The sequence below is a fragment of the Danio aesculapii genome, chromosome 18 (assembly GCF_903798145.1).
Source record: "Danio aesculapii chromosome 18, fDanAes4.1, whole genome shotgun sequence".
In the NCBI taxonomy this organism is placed as follows: Eukaryota; Metazoa; Chordata; class Actinopteri; order Cypriniformes; family Danionidae; genus Danio; species Danio aesculapii.
The window spans coordinates 13,783,346-13,792,943 of record NC_079452.1 but is presented as its reverse complement, the minus strand read 5'-3'; the positions used below and the strand labels follow the sequence as shown (position 1 = coordinate 13,792,943).

At 32.0% G+C, this 9,598-nt stretch overlaps 1 protein-coding gene across 2 annotated transcripts in view; it reads left to right on the top strand.

The window, feature by feature from the left end:
* The first annotated feature begins 250 nt into the window (after positions 1-250).
* The window catches only part of cntn5 (contactin 5), a 519,869-nt gene continuing 510,521 nt past the window's right edge, over positions 251-9,598 (top strand). For both annotated transcript variants that reach the window (XM_056477908.1, XM_056477906.1), the window contains exon 1: positions 251-618. The gene's annotated coding sequence lies outside the window, so the exon portion shown is untranslated. The remainder of the gene's footprint in view (positions 619-9,598) is intronic.

Genomic DNA, 9,598 nt, shown 5'->3' with positions numbered 1-9,598 from the left:
GCAGTATTAACCCGTTTTACGCAGTAAAACAATTCAGAACAATTTGAATTGTGTTTAAATTTCATTTTCAACTGTAGAATGCAGAGCCATTTTTTTTCATATATGCGTCTCTCTGGTGTTAAACTTTGATGAGCGTGTGCCTGAAGTCTTGCTGCGAGTGTGCGCGCGCTTGTCGACTCGCTCAGTTTTCCGCGAGGAGGCTGCTGAGATGCGCGCGAGCTGCTTCAAACACTGACTCTCAGCCCGAGACTCCACCAGCCACTGCGCAGCCTCTCTCTCTTTCTCTCTCTCTATGTGTGTGCTTCACATCGCCTCGGTCGGAAGGGAGGGAGAGACGCGTCTGAGAAGGAATCGTAGGTGAGCTTTGGACCACAGCCGGAGAGGTGGAGGAGACCGCGCACGCCTCGCAATACATTTAAAGGATGCGCTGCCGGGCGCAACGGCGCGTCCTATAGAGATACAACGGGAGCGAAGCGTCTGGGTTTTATTTCTCAAGCCACGTTTGGTTTTTTGCGTCAAGAAAACCTGTCACTATCTGACATTCCGCAAGCGCACGGCTTCACTTTATACGGACGGGAAGAAGAGGAAGGAGCCGTTTCTTTTCTCGCAACATCCAGAGTAAGTCTGATTTCTGCTGAACGTGCGTGCTGGTTATCAATGCAATTACAGCAGCGCTGAGAGTTCCATGTGTCCCACCTGAAGCAAGTTGTACGGTTGTGATGCTCAGGGAAAACACCGCAAGTGCTGATTTATATCATACTGCATCCCTGTGTTGGCACAAATTAGAGTATGGTTGTGGAGCTGGTGCTAAAACGATCAGAAATGATGGCATGCGTGTGCTGTGAACATGCAGATGTTTCGGATTATTCACCTGGGTGTTTAAAGCCATGCAAAAATGGGTTTGAAAAACGAATGCGTTTTATTTTGTATGCATAAAATCAGTTTTAAATATTATGAGCGCTTTGGGTTATAATATAAGCAGGTAATTATAATCTTGGATAATATCCATGAAGCTTAAGTTTAAAACTATGTTTGAATGCAACTTTTTCAACTGTTATTACAGCAGTTTTGTTAAATTTCTTTGCTCTGAATAGTCAACGATTGTCAGATGACTGATGACATTTGTGATTTGTGAAGGAATAGATGATGATTCCTATTGAGCAGTGGTTTTGACTGGCTGTCAAGGCGATTCACTTTGGAATCAGAGTGAAATTATGTGGAAGAACTTTTAAAAAGTTAAATTACTTTCCCCTCAAGAAGAATGTCAGTTATCATAACAGTGAATGGAAGTAGAAATAATGTAGCTCTGAACATCTTCACTTTTGGCTTTCAGCCTTGCGATGTCTTTTCTCAGTTCGAAGTTATCCCTCAGACTGAAAATATGTCACGAAAACGTCCCATGAGCCACAAAGTTTTCAGACTGAACTTTACTTTGATGTAAGCTCTCAGAAACACTTTCCTGCTGTATTTGTTCTTATGTCTTGCTTTCAAATGAAGACCTTTGTGTGTTATACTGGCGTGTGATATATTTTTTTAAACTGTTTGATATATATTTTATTAGACTACTTTATCTTTATTCACAAGCTTGATGAAAAGGAGAAAAAAAGGCTTTCTTTAAAAGAATTGAAAGAGTTCTGGTGTGTCTGACATTATGAAACCTAAAATAACCTTCAAATTAACCACTTTTGTGCATGGCAAAAAATGTGATTCTGAATGACTGAACCTTGATTTTGTGCAGATATTATAATGCTCAGAAACGCGCAATGTAGCATATTACAGGATGATATATATATATATATATATATATATATATATATATATATATATATATATATATATATATATATATATTTTTTTTTTTTTTTTTTTTTATTCTCAAAGATACTCATTCAAATTGTCAAACTAATTCCTCTCCATATGCTATAATGATTGTTATCATAGTCATAATTCAGCCAGACACTTTTAATTATGTCATAATTTACTCGATTCCACTTGTTATTTATTTTTATTTGTCATTTTTTTTGTTTCTTCTGTTGAACACAAACTAATACATTTTGAAAAATGCTGAGACCAGTTGTCTTGCAAAGTAATTGTGGGTAACACTTTAGTTTATGTAACAATTCACACTATTTACTGGCTTATTATCTGTCTATTATTAAGATATTAACTGTTTATTATCACTTATGAAGTATGATCTTTTATGTTCTTAATCCTAGCCAATAAACTCAATTACTACCTTAATGGTTATGCATAAGCAGCTCATTAGTTTGTTAATAGCATAAATTGTACATTACTAATTCATCTCTTCATGCAATGATGTTTGTTAAAGTCATTATTCACCCCAAAACTTTTAATTATGTCATAAGTTACTCATTTCCACTTGTTATGTGTGTTTATTTCTTCTGTTAAACACAAAATAAGATACTTTGAAATATGGTGATACTTTGAAAAATCTCTTTATGCTATGATTGTTGCAGTCATAATTCACCCCCAAAAAATGAGAATTCTGTCATTATTTACTCATTTTCACTTGTTATTTCACCTATTCGAGTGTCTTTCTTCTGTTGAACACAAAAGAACACGTTCTGAAAAATGTTGGTTGCTCAGACCCATTGTCTTGGAAAGTAATTTTGGGTAACACTTTAGTTTAAGTAATAATTCACACCATTTACTACTGGCATTTTATTGGCCTAGTATTATTATATTTACTGTTTATTAGCACATATGAAGTATGATCTTATTTTATGTCCCCGATCCTACCCAATACATTCAATTACTACCTCAATAACTATAAATAAGAAGATAATTAGTATGTTAATAGCGATAATTGTACATTACAAATTAATCTCTTTATGCTATGATGATTATTAATTTGATAATTCACCCAAAAAATTAAAATGCTATCATAATTTACTCATTATTCAATTGTTATTTCATCTATTTCAGTTTCTTTCTTCTGTTGAACACAAAATAAGGTAGTTTGAAAAATGTTGGTAGCTGAGACCCATTGTCTTGCATAGTAACTTTGGGTAACACTTTAGTTTAAGTAACAATTCACACCAATTACTTTTTTTAGCCTATTATTAATATATTACCTGTTTATTAGCACTATTGAAGTATGATCTTAGTTTATATCCTTAATTCTACCCAATAAACTCAATTACTGCATTAATAGCTATTAATGAGCAGCTAATTAGTTTGTTAATAGCATGAATTGTACATTACTAATTCATCTCTTTATGCTATTATGGTTGATAAAGTCATAATTCACCCAAAAACATTTATTTTTGTCATAATTTACTAATTTTCGGTTGTTATTTCACCTATTTAAGTTTCTTTCATCTGTTGAACACAAAAGAAGATATTTTGAAAAATGCTGGTAGCTGAGATCCATTCTCTTGCAAAGCAATTTTGGGTAACTCTTTAGTTTAAGTGACAATTTACACCATCTACTGGCTTGTTATCTGTCGGTTATTAATATTTTAACTGTTTATTAGCACCTATGAAGTATGATGTTAGTTTATGTCCTAAATCCTAGCCAATAAACTCAATTACTACCTTAATAACCATTAATAAGCAGCGGATAGTGGTTTCTTAATAGTTTGTTGATAGCATGATGAACATTAAAGTAAAATGTGACCTATTTTTTTTTCCTATTATGGAAATTAATGGGTCCCGGCAACCAGCATTATTCAAATATCTTCTTCTGTGTTCAATCCTTTCCAATAAACTCAATTACTACCGTAATTGCCATTAATGAGCAGCGAACAAGTAGTTTAGTAGTTTCTTAATATTTTATTAATAGCATGAATTGTACATTATAAAGTGTGGCGTAATTTAGTTTCCAACAATGGAAATCAATGGGTCCCAGCAAGCAGCATTCTTCAAAATATCTTCTTCAGTGTTCAATCCTTTCCAATAAACTCAATTACTACCTTAATAACCATTAATAATTAGCTAATAAGTAGTTTAGTAGTTTCTTAATAGTTTGTTGAGAGCATGATGTACATTAAAATAAAGTGTGATCTAATTTTGTTTCCTACTATGGAAATCAATGAGTTTCAGCAACCAGCATTCTTCAAAATATCTCCTTCAGTGTTCAATTGAAGAAAAAAAGTCCCATAAAGTTTTAAAACCACATAAGGGAGAATAAATAATTTCAGAAATGTAATTTTTGGGTGAACAATCCCTTTAAGGGAGAACTTACAAACTCTGACAGAACAAATTTGTTTAAAGCAGTATTTTGCTCTCTATTGAATAAGACAATATCTATGCTAACTATTTTTACTTAATGAATACTTAAAGAACGTTACATGTTTTTATGATCGCGCTGGCCTCCCGCAGTCATCCGATTTCCCTGGAAAATATTAAGATCCAAAGAGATGTGTCTCCCATGTACATTCATTTATCTTTTGTCTCGCGGTTAAATTAGTGTGTAACTCTTTAATGAGGTTGTTTTAGCTTCGCGAGTAAATATGAAATCAGAGCACCCTGCTGTTTTGTGGGTAGCGAGTTGATTAGATTCTCCTTTGCGCACGCTGTAGGAACGTAAAAAGACTTTCTTTACTTTCATTGGGTACTTTGATTATAGCACCCGCAAAATTCACATCGGGGCCAAACCGGATTCCAGAGACTGAAGATCTGAGGAGAAAGACAGTCTGCGTGCATTTTCAGAGTCTGGTGGTTATTATATTAGAGATGTTATGTCTGCGTGCTCCTAATACAGCATTAGAAGATATTAATATCCGTTTCTGTCTCCATTCATCGTCGGTTTCAATCTTCTAAGCATTTTAGCAATGGGCAATTAATGGAATTCGGTGGCACCGCTGCGCTTGTATTTGTGTATTTGTCCACTAAGTTTCATTAGAGGATATGAATGAATATGTTAGCATATCCATCTTAAAGAATTCAGGATAGTAATGGATTGCAAATAGACATGGATTTATGTTTAATGTTGTTTTTAGCAGGATACTTCCAGCTTCCAGCATGCTTGGATGGGATAGTTTTATAAAGATACACAAAATGAAAGAAGATATTTTGAAAAATGATGGTAGCTGAGACCCGTTGTCTTGCATAGTAATTTTGGGTAACACTTTAGTTTAAGTAACAATTCACATCATTTACTACTGACGTATTATTAGCCTAGTATTAATGTAATAACTGTTTATTAGCACTTATGAAGTATGATCTTATTTTATGTCCTTAATTTTTGCCAATAAACTCAATTACTAACTTAATAACCATCAATAAGCAGCTAATTAGTTTGTTAATAGCATGAATTGGACATTACTAATTCATCTCTTTATGTTATGATGATTGTTAATGTTATAATTCACCCAAAAATGAAAATTATGCCATTATTTACTCATTTCACTTGATATTTGAGTTTCTTTCTGCTGTTGAACACAAATGAAGATATTTTGAAAAATGTTGGTAGCTAAACCCTGTTGTTTTGCATAGTAATTTTTTGTTAACACTTTAGCTTAAGTAACAAAGTCACATCATTTAGTACTGGCGTATTGTTAGCCTTTCATTATTAGATTATAGTTTATTAGCCTTTATGACGTATGATCTTATTTTATGTCGTTTATCCTACCCAATAAACTCAATTACTACCTTAATAGCTATTAATAAGCAGCTAATTAGATATTTAGCAGTCTGTTAATGGTTGGTTAATAGCATGACTTGTACGTTAAAATAAAGTGCCAATAAATATCACATGATCATTTACATTTCAAATAAATACTGTTATTTATTATTTAAAAAAAGAAAAAACACTATGTTTCAACAACATTTTAATAATAATAAAAAAATAAGCAAAAAAAGCTTTCTTCAACATTTGTAATCATAACAATAAAAGACACTAAATGCTGGAGCAAAGATGCTGAAAAAGCAGGTTTATGTTATGAGGATAACAGAAAAAAAAGTGTATGTTTACACCACAACTGTTGTGCATAATTAAAAAAAAGGAAAGTTGTCATATTATCTCCATTTACAGTACATTGATCCATAGCTTTAGTTGTTTATTTGTCTGATGACTGAACACATAATGGCAGACATTTTACTTTTGGGGTAAACTATCTCTTTATAAGCCAAATTTAGGAAATTAAGCAATTTTAGCCCACCAAAATGCTGTTGTCGCATTAATGATTGGCCAAAGCACTTATTGCATAGTGTGATTTTTGTTGTTATTGTTTTTCCAGTTTGACAAATATGTTTCATAAGCTTTTTTTCAACTGAAGTATAAATAAAATTCAAGAGCAAGACTAAAAAGTTTCAAGTAATTATTTTTTAAAGAAGTCTCTTGCGTTTGATGCTCAAAATAAATTAACCATTATGATGAATAGTGAATACTGTTGTGCTAAAAATATCATTAAAACTTTATTTTGTCCTTGTTTAATAGAAAAAAAAATAACAATCTTTGTTTAAACTGGAATCTTTTAAAATATAAATGCCTTTTTCCGTCATTTTTGATCAATGTAATATGTCTTTCTGAATACTTGATTTCCATAAATTGTTTTGTAGTTTTCTTTTTCTTTTTAGAAAATGTAGAAGTATAATAAAAAATACATAAATGCAATAAAATACCAATAATAAGCAAATGAATATTAAATGATATATGTATTTAAAAAGAAAAAACTTTTGCATGATGTTGTCACTGTATCTCCATTTAAATAAACCTGTATATTAAGGTATTTTTACAAAAATACAACATACTGAAATATACTGAAAGATGCTTAAAATTGTTCAAATGTTCTGAAAATGATCAACATATTTATATATATATAAAATATTATATATTCTATATTGTTTAGATTGAATTTGTATTGAATTGAATTCAATTGAACTGAATATATATATATATATATATATATATATTATATATATATATATATATATATATATATATATATATATATATATATATATATATATATATATATATATGTATGTATATATATATATATATATATATGTATATATATATATATATATATATATATATATGTATATATATATATATATATATATATATATATATATATATATATATATATGTATATATATATATATATATATATATATATATATATATATATATATATATATATATATATATATGTATATATATATATATATATATATATATATATATATATATATATATATATATATATATATATATATATATATATATATATATATATATATACATATACTGAAATATACAACCCAAGATCATTCTTACGTACCCCTATATACATTTCCGGAAATCGTGAAATTAGTCTCGGGAGCTACGAATTATTGCAGTTTTTGTTTGTAGGTCGCTTTTTGAGATCTCAAATTTCTTCCGCGAGTACCACTTGCACCTGCTCTTCTTGCTTAAATCCACCAGAGGCTGCTGTCGACTGACGTATGGACTGATTGACTGATTGACCGTGATGAATCCCATCACCCACTCCCTTCCCTAAACCCAACTGACAGTGTTTTGAAAAGCAGTCCAGAAAAAGAAAAGCCCTCACGGTAGCCTGATTTTCACCTTGTTTTTAGATTTGACCACATTCTCACCCTGTTATTTAATTGTTTGTTTTATTTTTTGACTTTTGTTTTTGTCTTACCTGCTTTCTGTAACCGTTCTTCGCCGGACTCGAACTCCGTCATCACAGTCTACTCGGCTCTATGTCTCAAATTCTCCAATGTACGCAATGAGACTGGACTAACTGATAACAGCGGAAAATCCGCCCATATAGAGGTAAGCAGTCAGCTGGTAAGACCAAAAAAAAAAAACAGTGTCACACCATCCCGTAGCATTCATTTTAAAAACGAAATGCAGTCATACGTTCTTCTGGCTACATAATTCGCGATCTCCAGAAATGTATACAGGGCTACGTTTTCATATTGAGCCTCTGTGGGAAATATACATACACTGTAAAAAATGGTGAGTTACACACAATCAATTTGTGTTGGGACAACATGAATGAAGTTAACTTATTAGTCTTTACAAATTTATATGGATTGAACATAAAACAATTAAGTTGTCGCCAAAAAACTCAAGTATTGTGTTGTTTCAGCTCTTTTTTTAATTTTTTTTTTATTAGTCATTGGTTATTTTGATACATCAGCATACAAATACAGTCTCGGTCATACAGTGGAAGAAAAAAATAGTAAAAGGGGGAAATATACAAACAGGTTAATATGGTAATACAGTCAAGCTAGGAGCAAAAATATATTCAGTAGAATAGAAAATCAGGAGAAAATTTTGATGTAATGCCAAAAAGGTGTCCATAGCTGCCAGAAGTCATCTGACTTTTGATGTATATCATAAGTGAGTTTCTCAAGTGGAAATAATGCACACACTTGAGACAACCACATTTTAAAGGAGGGTACCTGAGGAGATGACCACAATAAAAAGTATACATTTCTTTGCCAGACAGACCAAACTTAAAAACAAATGTTTGGTGTGGGAATCCAACACATTCTCTATTCCGCCATACAACAAATACAATTTTAGAGAAAAACTGAATGTTATCTCAAAGAGTCCTTGTAGAAAATGATGTATTTTCTTCCAAAAAGAGATGATTTTGTCACAATACCAGAAACAGTGTTCCTTTGCCTTTTTTGCAGTTAAAACAAAGATCAGAGGAGTTTCTAAAAATCTTTTTCAGATGCAAGAGTGTAAGATAAACTCTGTTAATTAATTTATAATTGAGCTCATGAACAGCCAATGAAGTACATTTAGAATACAAATTGTTACATAGTTCAGACCAATCTGTATCTACAATTTAGTGACCTAAATGTTTCAGCTCATTTTAAAACGCCATTTTTGAGTCTATATGACCAAGTAAAATAAGAACGTTTAAAGTCTTTATATAAAAACCACATCAGTGTTCACAGTCCATTGCCTCTGAAAATAAAAACCAAACTGGTATACCAGAGTCAAATGCTCCCCTTTTAGAAATATTTCATATCAAGAGGATAAACAGGAAAGAAAGTGGACAAACATGAAGTAACGTGTGGTGTTATGGAGACCCCGGTGCGGCCGCATGCAGTGTTCACCGCAGCTCCTGTGCATGACCCGTTTGAGTAGTTACTTAGCAACACCTCAGACTCTCTCCAACTGGGTCAGACCTCCATTCAGGAGACTTAACACCGCAGACACACACTTATTTCAAAGAGGCTTTCACCAAAACTTCACGTCCGGCTTTCTGTTGTTTTCCCACATATCCTTGTCCTGTTTTCCATGCCAGCGGTTTAGACTAAATGGAAGTCAATTTTTTTGGGAGGAGATAAAAGTAGCTTGCGGTGCAAAAGCTTGACGATCTGGTGTTCTGTGCGATAATGATTTGTTATGAGGGTGGAAAATAAGAATCAAATGGAAATGCATTACGTCTCTCTGAAGAGTGTTGTTCTGAGACTGCATTTTTGCTTGGATCAATATTTCCATCTTTCACCGCTCCAAATGCAATATTTTACACTTCTTAATTTTTTTTGCTTATCTTTGAAAGTTGTTTGGTCTCAGAATATCAGACACTGACAAAATAATAATAATAATATATATATTTTTTTAAAATGTCTAGAAACAAACAGATGAATAGAT